This window comes from Vicugna pacos, chromosome 23 (genome assembly GCF_048564905.1).
Source record: "Vicugna pacos chromosome 23, VicPac4, whole genome shotgun sequence".
Taxonomy (NCBI): domain Eukaryota; kingdom Metazoa; phylum Chordata; class Mammalia; order Artiodactyla; family Camelidae; genus Vicugna; species Vicugna pacos.
In genome coordinates, this window is record NC_133009.1 from 29475209 (window position 1) to 29488918 (window position 13710).

The 13710-nt window shown below is 35.5% G+C and overlaps 1 pseudogene; it reads left to right on the plus strand.

Moving 5' to 3' along the window:
* Positions 1–5226: 5226 nt before the first annotated feature.
* LOC116285274 (U6 spliceosomal RNA) lies at positions 5227–5326 on the plus strand (annotated as a pseudogene).
* The last annotated feature ends 8384 nt before the right edge of the window (positions 5327–13710 follow it).

Here is a 13710-nt window from a genome sequence, read left to right on the forward strand (position 1 = left end):
GTTTCCAGCTGCCAATACTCTGTCAGGAATCCAGATGGTGCTCTTGGAAGAACACATTTTCAGTAACTTGGCATCATTTAATTCCATCATTAGTGAGGAGAGAGCTTCATAAATTGAGTGGATTGTGTTATACCAAGAGTTTTAATATATTTATTGTTACCACATTGAAGCCATACAAAATGTGAATGTGTGTATTTAAGATGAAATAACTTTCTAAGAAAAGTTAATATGTGTTAGTCTTGAAGTGGCATCACTACTTTCATGAAATTCATTAAATTTCATGAAGGCGAATGTTTTGTCATATTGATCACTGTGTCCCAAATTTTAAGCTTATTTTTCAGTTGTTTTTTTTTTTAACACAGCCAAAGCTACTCTTTCAAGTAGGTGATCCAGTCCTAGAACTATGGAACACTGACTGAATCAGTACAACGTGGGGCGGAGATAGCATAGTCCTGTTGTGACCCCACCCAAGCATTGCACATTGAACTCCCTCTTCTGTTCTCTTTGAAATGCCTGAAGCCCTCATGTAATTCTAGCTGGAGTTTCTACTCCTCTCAAGCTGCTTTGATGTTCACAATGTTCTTCAGATTGTCAGATGACTCCCACAAATCCCTAGCTGCTGTTTTTCTTTACTCACTGTTCATTCAGTGATTTTATTGAAGGATTCTCATCTCTATAGACTTAATTTTCACATCCACTGGGGCACTTTTTTCCTTCCTGTGGATCTGTGTTACCACTTGAGCAACGCTTATCATCCATTATGAATCTAAACCATTCTCCCAGAAATAAGTAAATAAATGCCTTAAGAGAAGCCAAAACCAAACCATGGTGAACTCAACCAGTGCGGGAGAGCGTGGTGGGGCACTGAGAAGTGAAGATGATTGGCGGCATGGGCTGTAACCCTGTTGCAGTTTCCACAGGAGTAGACTCTGAGATGGAGATTAGTCTGTAGGCGGTGTGTTAGGGAGCATTTCTGGGCTCAACACCAGGGGAGAGAAGGGCAAGCAGCAGGTGTGGGCTAAGGGGAAAACTGTCTGTCGTGAACTCTTGATAGAGGCTTCAGCCGGCTCCGCAAAGAGCTTGTGATGGGGGGAGCCTCTTTTAGAATTGTACCTGTTTGGGGCAAGGCCCCCAGGGGATCCTGTCGCCTTTTCTGACCAGTCATTGGATGTGACTTGACTGTTTCCAGATGGCTCATGGCTGAGGCTTTTCTTTCACTAGCAATCCTCAGCCCTAACAGGAGATCTGGGTGATGCATGGTGGCTTCCGACCAAACCCTCCTTGGCCAGAGTTAGCCGGTGAAATATTCCGCACTGCTCCTCATTGACCGAGGACATGCACTCGTGTTCACAGAATGAGGGGAAATACAAATCAGTGTTATTTCATGCATTTGTTTCATCCACGCACCTGTGTATAAATATATATGTGTGTGTATATTTAACATGTATGAAACAATCGTTTTACTATATTGTTTATCTATCACTTATAGTTGTGAATTACATAGTCAAATGGACTTATAACTTCATAGTCTTGGATGAATAGCACATTTGTTAAGTTGCTGTAAGCACCTCATTACCAGTCCTGTGAAAAACTTGAAAATATTTATGTCTCTGTCATGCATTTTTTTCTTCTTCAATTTTTTAAATTTTTCTAAAAAGATGTTGAAATTACTGAGCATAAATTCTGTGGCATTTCTATAGTATCAAACCTTAAAAGCAACATGCAAGCTACCCTGTTGACTTAACAATGGGTCCCAACAACCTTTCAATCTGATACTTAGACCACCATCAGTCTCAGTTTGTTCCAGCTTAATGGCTGTCATTCTTGTTTAACATGACCTGATTTAGCAAGGAATGAGCTGGACTCAGACTACCAATTCACTTCAGACTGGCCACCAAATACTAATCGATGGTCACAACTTTCACTCAGTTCAAATCTGGGCTAGAAATCAGGTAATGACTGTCAGGTAGAAATCTCTGTGCTTGTATTTAATTCACTTAATACCCATTACTTCCTAGGTATGTGTTCAAGATGTATTCTTCTTTTAAGTTTGGAAGATTCATAATGAAACTGTTGTTAAAATATCTGTTTTTTGTTTATATATAGATATACATACATGGATTTTTATCATATATCATAAATATATACATAAATTGCTGAAAATATTTATTTTTAATTTAGATCAGCTAAAAATAATCATTGTAGAGTATGAACCATGTCTATATTTGAAATTTTGCTTTTCTTAGTGATCTTTTAAAATTTTTAGTCAAGCTACATAATATAATTTTGATATAGATGAAATTAATGATGTTAGCTCATTCTGGCTGAGCATTCACTAAGACTGTATATAAACCACTTAAAGTAGACACTAGAATGTTTTATCCATATGGACAAGGACATTATCTTCCTATTCACACTGATGCCTTCAGCACTTAGCCCAATGTTTGTTCATTGTAGGCTCAATAAATGTTTGTCAAAGCAATGAATAGATGAATATACATATATTTTAGTGACATTTATTAAATCTGTAAATGTACATTGCACATTTGTGTACGTTCTTTTTAATAATATAAAATGTATTGAATAATATTTGGCTCTAGGGCATGGACAGAGGTGGGTGTATTAAGAGTACATATTCTCTTCCAAAATTTATCATTTTTTGCTGGTTAAACTATAAAACTAAAAATATCTTTTTGAAATAAATTTATGAAAATTATGGCACAAATAAGCGTGCTCATTTCCTGGGTTTAAATTAATTTTGACAATAAGTAGGTATCTTTGCATCATTTAAAAGGACTCTATTTCTTTCCAATTTAAAATGTTATGTTACATGTTAAAGGACATAGCATAATGTCATTGGTGATGTTCTTCATAATTCTTTTAAAACGTACTAAATGATATTCTATCTGCATCATTAGGTTACCGTACAACACTGTCCTTTGAGAATATGGTTTTGCTATCATTTCTAGTTGTAATTACTTCTCACAAAAACTGTGCAGGCTTATTGAAATGACTTGATGTGTGAAGGTTGAGAAGACAAAGCCTACGCTCTCTGTAAATAACTCCAGCTTGATTGCATGGCGTGTTTATTTCACACAGGCTCACTCTTACAAGGGGCCATATTTCTGAGTATGATTTTTTTTTAAACCTCTTCAGCTTTTATGGTTTCTCTATAAAAGTCTGAAGTTTGAGATTTCTTGTAACTCAGTATTTCTCAACCTTGACACTTTTGACATTTTGGACCAGATAATTCTTTGCTTTATGGGGGTACACTGTGCTGTAGGATGTTTAGAAACATCTATTTTCTCTCCTTACTGGATGCCAGTAGCGTCCTCCACCTCAGCTCTGAAAATCAAAAATGTCTCCAGACACTGTCAAATGTCATGTGAGAGCAAAATCACTCCTGGTTGAAAAGTACTGCATGAATTTCTCTTTCGTGCATGTGTGAGTGTTTGTATAATAGGGTTTTCAGGGGGATGTTAGTGTTCCCAAATTATGCCAGGCTCAAAACTAAGAATGAAATGTTACATGCCACTCATTCTAAAGAGAGGTACCATGGATCTGCCCCAAAACGGGAGCCAGGCACCTTGCCCAAGGACTTTCGTAAAGGCAGAACTAGCTCTGCTCTACCAAACATCACCCTCATCCTTCTCCCCACGTCCTGGTCTGTAGGAGAAGTGGATGATCAGAAAGGTGACTCTTGCACCATCGGGAGTGTGGGGTTTGTTGTGAAAGGCTTGCTCACTCAGGAAACTGCTGAGCGGAACTCCACGAGAGCTTCTGAAGTAGCCACAGTGTGCTGGGAGGGGCTCAGCATTAGATTACTGTAGAAATAGTAAAATAAACCAGTCACTTAGCATTTCCAACATTTGATGGTCATGCTTATGGATTCGTTGAAGAGTCTTATGTAGTGTTTTTGTTTCTTTGCTCGTTTGTTTTTGGATGTGTTTTCATTTCTTTTATGCAAATATCAAAGAGGAAACTTTGCAGATCAAGGAGTGAGAGATGTAAGCTTACCTTTATAGGAGACTGCCAGAGCTTTTTCCAGAAGGCATCAAAAGCCAGTTAGTGTTTTGTCATAGAGGCATTGACAAGTTATGATGAGAAGACAGTGACATCACCATGTTAGGATTTAGTTTCTTTCTCCTCTCAGCCTCCAAACACTAGAGCAACTAGAGCCTGGGTGATGGTGGAAGAATGTCTGCACGTTTAGAATCAGATGTAAGATTAGGAGTTTTAAAATGGATTGGACCACATTTAATTACCAAAATTGACTAGAAATTAGTAAAGTCTGTCACAAATAATAGTATAGCACAGGAGATGAATATATGACAAACCGTAGTTGAAATAAAGTGTTGGGGAAAAGTAAAACTCTTTTATATTTATGCCTCAAAGAGTTGAGACCATGGAATAAAGTTGTTTCACATAGATACGTAGGTATACATGCCCACACACACACAGTATATATATACACACATACACTAGTGCATGTGACAAAGCTCAAACATACAGTCAAATGCATTTTTTAACCATATTAAAAGAGACATTTTCAGAATCTGTTAACCATTAAAGTACACATTCCACCATTATTTGAACTTTCCTGCCCAAATTTTCTTAAATCTATTTTCCAATAGGCACCTAATTTTGCAATGCAACAACATTTAGCAAGTGGATTTTATTAAAAATCAAGGTGAGCAATATGCATAAATAAACTGAAAGTAAGAAATTTGATTAACATTATAACAATTAAGTATAAGAATTAAAACATTATTAAAAGCAAAGTAATGTGTCCTTTATCATGCTACTATTTTCCCTGAACAACAACAACAAAAATGATTTCTAAAGAAAAAAGAGTATTGTATACAGGAAGAGAAATCAGGAGGATATGATGGCTGTCATTGCATTAAATTCTTATAACATTTATGACAATAAGATATCTAATACATAGTCAGCATCCCCTATGTTATCTATTCATAAAAACAACTTTGGCATCCATCCGATCCGATTGTAAATGTAATTAGTTTGCTTCTGTCTTTCAAATACAAAATAAAGTCATGTTGTAATTTTTTTCCTCAGGAAAAAATTGCACTTTAATTTTTTTCCAAAGATAAGAATTGATTCTAATTTCCTTTCTACTAAGGTATATATCAGATGTAAGCTAGTAAATATTAAGAACGTTCTTTGTTAATTTTTCGGTCGTTGACTGATAACATCCTACCCTTGTGGTTGCTGTGGCAGTGCTTATACTAAAATTGGAATGATGCAGAGAAGATGAGCAAGGCCTGTGCAAGAATAATATTCTATTCTTGTAAGGGAAAAACTTCATGGAAATTAATCAATACAATTGAATAAGATTTGTTAGAAAATATTGGATTATTTAAAAAATGTAAGTGTGTATACCAATTAACTCCTTTACTTAAGTTTTTTGCTTCTTATAGGACACAGGCATATCTCAAAGATACCCTGGGCTTGGTTTCAGGCCATTGTAGTAAAGTGAATGTTGCAATAAAGTAAGTCACACAATTTTTTCCTCAATGCATATAAAAGTTATGTTTACACTATGCTGTAGTCTATTAAGTGGGCAGCAGCAGTGTGTCTAAAACACCAATGTAAGTACCTTAATTAAAAAATAATGTATTGCCAAAAAGTACTAACCATCATCAGAAGCTTCAGTGAGTTGTCATAGCATCATCAAAGACCACCGATCACAGATCACCTTAACAAACATAATAATAATGAAAGGGTGAAATGTTGCGAGAATTACCAGATGTGACACAGAGACATGAAGTGAGTAAATTAAATGCTGTTGGAAAAATGGCACCAATAAACTTGGTCAACACCAGGTTGCTGCAAACCTTCAATCTGTAAATTGGAGTATCTGTGGGACACAGAAAAGCAAAGTGCGATGAAATGAGGTCTGCCTGTGATGTTATTCTCCATAATGTCAGTTAGTCATAAGCCTGATGAGAGCACTGCTGGGTTATTTATATCAGTGTTTGTGTACAATTGTTTTGACCTTTGCATATGTTTAACATTTTTCACACTAAACTATTGTAAAAGCACTTAATTTTGTTTCCATTGCTGACATATTCTGGATCTCATTTTTGCTGTGTAACAGTATTACCATTCACTTAGCAGCTTGAAGCAGCTCAAGCTTATTTTCTCAGTTTCAGTGATCAAGAGTCTGGGTGTGATTTAGTTGGGTTTTCTGCTTGAAGATCTCACAAACCTGCTAACAAGGAGGTGCTGGCTAGGGCTGTGGTGTCATCTGAGTTTTGACTGAGGAAGGATGCACTTCCAAGTTTATATGGCTGTTGGCAGGATTCAGTGCTTTAAGAACTGAGATCCTCAGTCACCTGCTTGCTGTTGGCTGGAAGCCACATTCAGTTGTTTGTCACTTGCACTTTCCCATAAAGAGACTTGGGTGAGAGTTGTAGAGAGTGTCTCCTAGTAAGACAGAACTTATGATCTTAAGTAACACAATCATGGAAAGGACATGCCATCATCTTTGCCATGTTCCATGATCAGGAGCAAATCATGGCCCTCTTTGACATTCAAGGAGCAGGGATGGCACAGGGCATGAATACTAGGAGAGGAGGAAAACCGGAAGGCATCTCACGATCTGTCTTTCAAGACAATTAATATTTTTATTTTTATTGGTGTTAGAGAATAGACTCACTGTGTAACTCTTTTGTTTATGTGCAACTTCTGCTCCCAGAGTACAAATTCACTGGTGTGGTCTGTGGGTAAGTTCACTCATAGGAAATCCATCATTTCATCTGTTTTCTGGTTTATTTATAAAAGGGAAGGGGGATAACTTGCTTTGATTAATGATTATGTGTCATATATTAGCCTGGGGATCTTAATTAGGTCTTACTTAATCAGTACAGATATTGCAAATTGTATCTTTTTACATCTGGCACCAAAGGTTATTTCAGTGAACAAGCTGTCTTGGTTTAGTGCAGGAAGTACCTGCTGTAGGAAATGTTGAAATTGAGGTCATAGGCTAGAAGGAATCAAATAAATAAATTCATGCATATGCACATGCATAAGTTAACAAGCAAAATATAAATAGGTGCCCTGTTTGGCAATAAAAATGTTGATGGAAGACAAAAGAGAGGAGAAGGGGCTGAAAACAGGCTGACAAACAACAACAAAGAAATGCACAAAACTTACAGAGTAAATTAGTGAGACATTTGAGGGCTCAAGGCCTTTTAAGACTGAGGATTCGAATCTCCCATCATTTTCTGAAGTCTCCTATACGTATGTTTTATATGATGTCCTAGATTAAATTACAATAGACCATGTTATGTTTATCTTTAAATCTACTGGGTATATTCTGAAAATAATGTTTGTGGGAAATGAGAAAAAAGGGATTGAGTTTAAAATCTGGCAAGAAAAAGAAAAGAGAATAACTTGTTTGTGGCGAGATTCCAGGAACTTTGAGGCAGAAGTCGTAAAGGATTCCCCCAATTCATGGAAATCACGGGAAAGCCTTGGGCAGTCCATAGAGGGCATCTGAAAAGACAAAGAAAACCTTGATGCATCAAGTTAAAATTTATAATGGTTTTATAGGGGGCAATATTTGAATCCCTATTTTATAATGAAGATATTTAATCTCAAGGAAGATAATGATTTACTTAAGATCACATCCCCCAGTTAATAGTTACAGGAACAGGATTCATACTTGAGTGAGTCTAACTGTATATCAAGTGTTCTTTCCACTGTGCTCTGGATGGATGCCACAGAAGGAGGGAACCCGGAACAGCTGTAACAGTTCCAGGAAGGTTGTGAGACAGGAGGGAAGTGGGTAGGGCATGACCACTGAAGGAATGACAAAGCAATTGAGGACAGGACAAGCTGGTTAGAACCAAGATGGCAGAAGATTCGACTTCCAGTAGACCTTGAGCCTCATGGTGCACCCACAGGCACCATGACAGTTCCTAGGCTGAACTTAAAAGGTCAAAAAGTGAACAGGGGCCCAATTCGTGGAAATCTCTGCCCCTTCCTTAAAGCAGTTGGAATAACCCTCCTACTCATTAGCATATGAGATTACCAAGCCCATAAAACCTCAGAGCTCTGCACCTCCTGGTCTCTCTCTCCCTTGCCTTCTGAGACGGCCCGCACTCTGTCTATGGGCATGTATCTCTTTAAATAAACTTGCTTTCACTTTACTATGCCTTGCTCTTGAATTCTTTCCTGAACGAGGCTAGAACCGATTCTCCAACAACAGTTGTGTCTTTTAATCTCATATCTCTGTGTGTGTCTTATTCATGAGCAATAAAAATATAAGTGGCAGTCAATAATCAAGCAGTAAATATTTTTGAAGACCAAGTCTTACTGGCAGTGCAGTCTAGTTACAATAACTTACTACATACATACCTTTTAAAATAATTACTATAAAACCTAAGTGTGAGAAAGTGATAGAATTCAGACAATTTAAAGGCAGCTTTTGGCACGTGATATAAGGCTACAATGTTACAAAAGATGCTTTAACAAATAATTTTATTTAAATACTTAAATAGCATTCAGTGTAAGACTGAAGAACATCATTCTTATACACAGATAACTCATGACTGTATTGTATATTCTATGTCCAGGACAAATTATAAAATACCAAATCTTTAGCCCTGTTAACGATTTTTGGCAAACGATACATAGCTATTTTAATAAAGAAGAACTTTAAAGATTCCTGTTTTCCCAAAATAAACCGATATAGGTGTGCTTGTAAAAATCAGAACTTTGAACACCATTTGAGCAATTAAATGAAATGACTTATTAATTCAGAAGAAAAACTTGCATAAATGTGAACTGGTGTGTGGAGAATAATTAAATTGTAATTCCAAAAGGTTAACGTAGCCATTTACTTGTCCTGATTTTTTAATTTAGATAATAGTGCAGAGTTTTGCAACATGGCAAACCAACCCATGATTTATTTTGCAATATATGGGAATTAGACATCTGTGCTAAGGTGTTTGTTTTCTACTCTGTAATAATTTATTTGATATCAATTATTTTTACATAATGCATGCCAAATTGCAATAGCATTTGGGTTTCAAAAGTTTTAAACTATTCTGAGTGCAATACCAGTACAATCAATTTATAGGTAAGTTGACTGATGAATGTCATTGTAAAAGAGCAAACAGTGAATTGATACTCTTTAATGCTGTAATAGATACTTAATTTTCCTTATTTGTCACTGAATAGTCTCACTTTATTTGGGGCATAGTTTCTCAGGCAAATTTTGTTCATTTTTGAAATTTATTTTATATTTTTTTTTCAGGTTGACAATTAATAGTATTAATCAGGTTCCTGGAAAAGAATGAGCTATTTAAAAAAATTTTTGAATGATAAAATATGTAAGCAAATTTCTTATTTACTATATTAAATAAAGTATAAATTCTCACAAACAAAATTAAAATTTATAGTGCATTGCTATGTTATAATTACAGTGTATATTTTAATTCCTCTGATTATTATTGTTATTATCCTATAGTTGAGTTTGGTAAAAACCTTTTAGTTTACACAGTACACTTTCAAAGATAGGCATGTATAGTGTTTGAATTTGTATACTGTTCTATGTTATATAAATACAATGTAATTTGGAAGTCAGTTTGCATTTGAAGACCTCTTGCTACAAAATAGATGGTATTCCAGCACCAGTTTTATTACTTTTATAAGGAATGCATTTTTAAAATGTTATTCTTAAAGCATTTATCTGATAAAATGCACCATATAATAAAGTATCCTTTTAGAGAATTCTGGAATATTATTGGAGAGTATTTTAAGTCATGTGAAGTATATTGACCAATCTATCTGTCAATTTAATAGCTTAAAATTTTAATACAATGTTTAATGATGGTTGCAGTTGAAGAAATTTACAAATAGATTGACAAATAAGATATGAAATATCTTCACGTTGTGCCAATAGTTGCTTCTTTCATATTCTTCATTTTTGGTACATTGAGACTTATAAATGCTGCATATTTTTATTTAGGAGTTAGTTTATAGGAAGACCAAAGGTAAAAAATAAGAATTTCTGCTTAGAGTCTCTTAATTGCTGGGTGATAATGGGACCTAAGGAGTAACAGCAGGAGGAAATGTGAGGGTCAAAACTCTTCCCATCTTTCCATTTTCAGCCGAAACTTCCTTACCAAATATGGAAAAGCAAACATTAAATTACGGGCAGTGAGCCAGAATTTAAAGATTAAAATGGCGTAAGAAAATGCAGTTCAAAAGCAAAAACAACTATTGGAAAATAAATTAGACGCCAAATACATAGAATTTAACATTCACGAAGGTGTTCGATTAGCGTTAATCTGAACTGACATTTCACTCCTTTATTTCTATCTAAACAGAAAAGAATATCCCTTGGGGATACTGTGGTTACTTCTTTTTCCTAGCAGGTGGTATTAAGCTAGTATTACATCATGTATTTTATAGATACACTGTTTTACTTTATTTCTGCATGATTATGTTTTAGATATTCTTCAGATTTTGAAACTTTATTTATGACTTTATTTATGTAGACATGAGCGGTACCTAACTCAAATGCTCTTTCAAAGGCAGTAGACATGAAATGAAGTTTACTTATTTGATTTTAAAGTAGTTTTTCTAAAATAAAATGGTCACCAATATTAAATGTGTTAAAAATATTACAGAAACCTGAAGAGCATCACATTGACTTTTAGTCTGTAGTGAATTGGGACTGCAATATGTATGTTTAAGATAGAATTGTAGAATTTAAGTGGTTTCATAATTACTTTTGTGATAAATAACAAATTATATTTAAATAGAACACCTTGCTAATGGAGAATGATTCTGTGGTCTTCTCAAACTTATGGTGTCTGTTTCTTTCATCAATTAACATTTCACTGTAGATTTTTTGCTTACAAATTGACTTCTTTGGTGTGTCATCAGTGAAACACCATTTCTCTAATTGTGATATTTGTACATGCAGAGGAGCTTGGAATGAGACTAAGTGATGGAGGATAAGGAACAACTGAATGTGAGCATTTCAGTTACGTGGTTAATGAGGTCTGTAAACCTATTAAAAATTCTGTGGACTAAGGACATTCAAAATCCTTGCTCTAACACACATTTATATTGTAATTTATAGTAAATACAGAATGTTTCTAATAAATTTGAAGAAACTGATTATAGGAACTGTGTATATTTTATTTTTAAATAGCTGGTGCCTAGTGTAAGATTGATCCCTCTTCCTTTGAAAAATATTTTTGAGTAAATCCCATTATATACTCTTTCTATTTTAATATCAAAATATTAAAATTTCTATTTTAATTTCAAATTAAAATTATTCTATTAGTGCTATTAAATATCAATTTTAATGATATTTTAATATCAAAAAATCAATTTTGATTGGTTTGTGGCCCTTTCCTTTTTCTTGCCTTCCTTTCATATGATGAAGTTTTTAAATATTATTTCTGTAATTAATGTCATGCAAAAACATAGGTGTTGGGTTACACACACATGAGCACACACGAGCACACACGCTTACTGTATCATAAAGATTTTTAATTTGGGGGATGTTATGATATTTTGAAATCTCAAAACTCCTTTCTGATGGAGGAAGGACTGCCCCTCCCTAAAGTAGCCAATTCTTAGAGACAATTAAGTGCCCAGACAGGAACATGCTTTTGATATGTGAACTATTCAATCCAGAACCTCACCTCCCCAACTCCCCTTTCTGGCCCTTGCACCCGAGAAGCAATATTCCTCTGCCTTAAAGATGCCAAGGCCAGGTGCCAGTCAATGAGGAACCACCCTTGCAGCCAAAAGGCCTCCATAATTACTCAAATTAGCCAAATCCTAGACTGCTTACCCTGCACCTCTTTGCCTTTCCTGTCAATGCTCAATAAATGCCATGGCCCAGGCTCTGCCCTACACCTTGTCTTCTGCTTCCTGACCACCCTGGTGGCTTCCTTAGGGCGCCCCATGTGGCACGCTGGGCCTCTTGTCTCTAGGACCTGTGGGTACCATAAACATTGCTATTTTCTTGAATCTCTCTGTCTCCTCTTACGTCTGCACCTTCCTGACTTTCTCACGAAGGGTATAAACCATTTACACACTCTTATATTCTTTTCTTTCTTTCTTTTTATTTTTATAAGTTACATGGAGAGGCAGGGTGAAATAATTTATCTCATAAAAACATCCAGTTGGGAAACTTTCAATCCCCAATCACAATTATTACAGGAATTTATCATTTGACTTTTTTTAGAACCCAGTTGGAAGCACGGTGTAATGACACTGAAGAACCATTGGTGCTATATTTCCGGCATCAATTGTCCATACTGTTTCCTAATTTCCAAAACAGGAGGCCAAATAATCAACAAAAACAATAATCAACAAAGAAAGCATGATTATAAATAGTTCTCAGCTGTAGAACTCTGAAAAAGCATGAATTTTTTCTAGTCATGAACTTTTAATTCATAATTTAATGATTTTTGGATAACTACAAGAAGAAAAAAAAATCAAAGCTCAGCCACATGATGGAGCTCCTGTAGAAATGATAAAGTTGTGAGCAACTGGCAAGATGAAGAAATTAGGCAAACTGATTACGTGTCTTTTACATTTTACTGGTTCCCTCATTCATTTTGGTATGCACAGAGGCCAGATAATAAAAGACTCCTGTACGTTAATTTATTGAAAAGTTATCATCTATGGTACATTCTGAAGCTTATGGGCCATGACTTGACATTATAGGCATGGCTTAATTAATAAATGCACATAAATAAGTAGGCTCATAAAAACTTAAATCTGTTTAGAGCAATGCTTCTCAAACATTAGTTATTTGTAAGATCCATCCAAAGAGCTTAGTTAAAATCCAGATTTCTTGTTCTACCCCTAGAGACAGTGACTCCATCGGTTGTAAACGGAGGCCAAGTAGTTGTTTTTGTAACAAAATCCCGGATGATCCTGTTGATGACGGCACTCCTAGTTCATTTTTAAAGTGTCCTCATTACTGACTGCTTAAAGGCTAGCTTTAAAGCCATATTGCAGCATAGACTGTGAACCATGAGAGCAAGGTTATGGTGTATTAAATTGTTCTATTTACCAAGGCATACAGACCACAGACCCAGGTTAGAAAGACGTTAATACAAACAAAAGATGAAATCGAAGGATTGAAGTGCTTAAGGTATTAAGCTTTTATCCATTTAAAAACTAAATATATATTCTTGGAACACCCACTAAGGGTATATCCTTGTCAACGTGTGCCGTGTGGTGGACTCTATAAGGTTACACATACGCATTCAAACTCTGTGTCTATGTGAGCTCATATTTCTGAAAGAGAGATATCAATGAAAGAACGAAAGATACACATCAACATGTCATTGCTAATTTTGATAAGGGCTGTGAAAGGAAAGAAGGGTACTCTGAAAATCTATCCGGTGGGACCTTCATGAGATAAGGTAGTTCAGGAAATCTACTCTGATTAAGCTCCACATGCAAAGTCAAATTTGTACCTTGAGTAGAAGTTAGCGAAGAGTAGGAGAAAAGTAGTCCTGGAAGAGTCTCAGGTCCAACTTTGTCATTTCTACAGGAGCTCCATCATGTGGCTGGACTTTGTTTTTGTTTTTGTTTTTTTGTGTTTTTTTTTTTGCTTTATTTCGATTTTTTAAAATTTTCTGTTGGAAGAAGACCAGAGAGCTGAAGTGCAGAGGAAAACCCACTGCAGGAGGGAGTATGGGT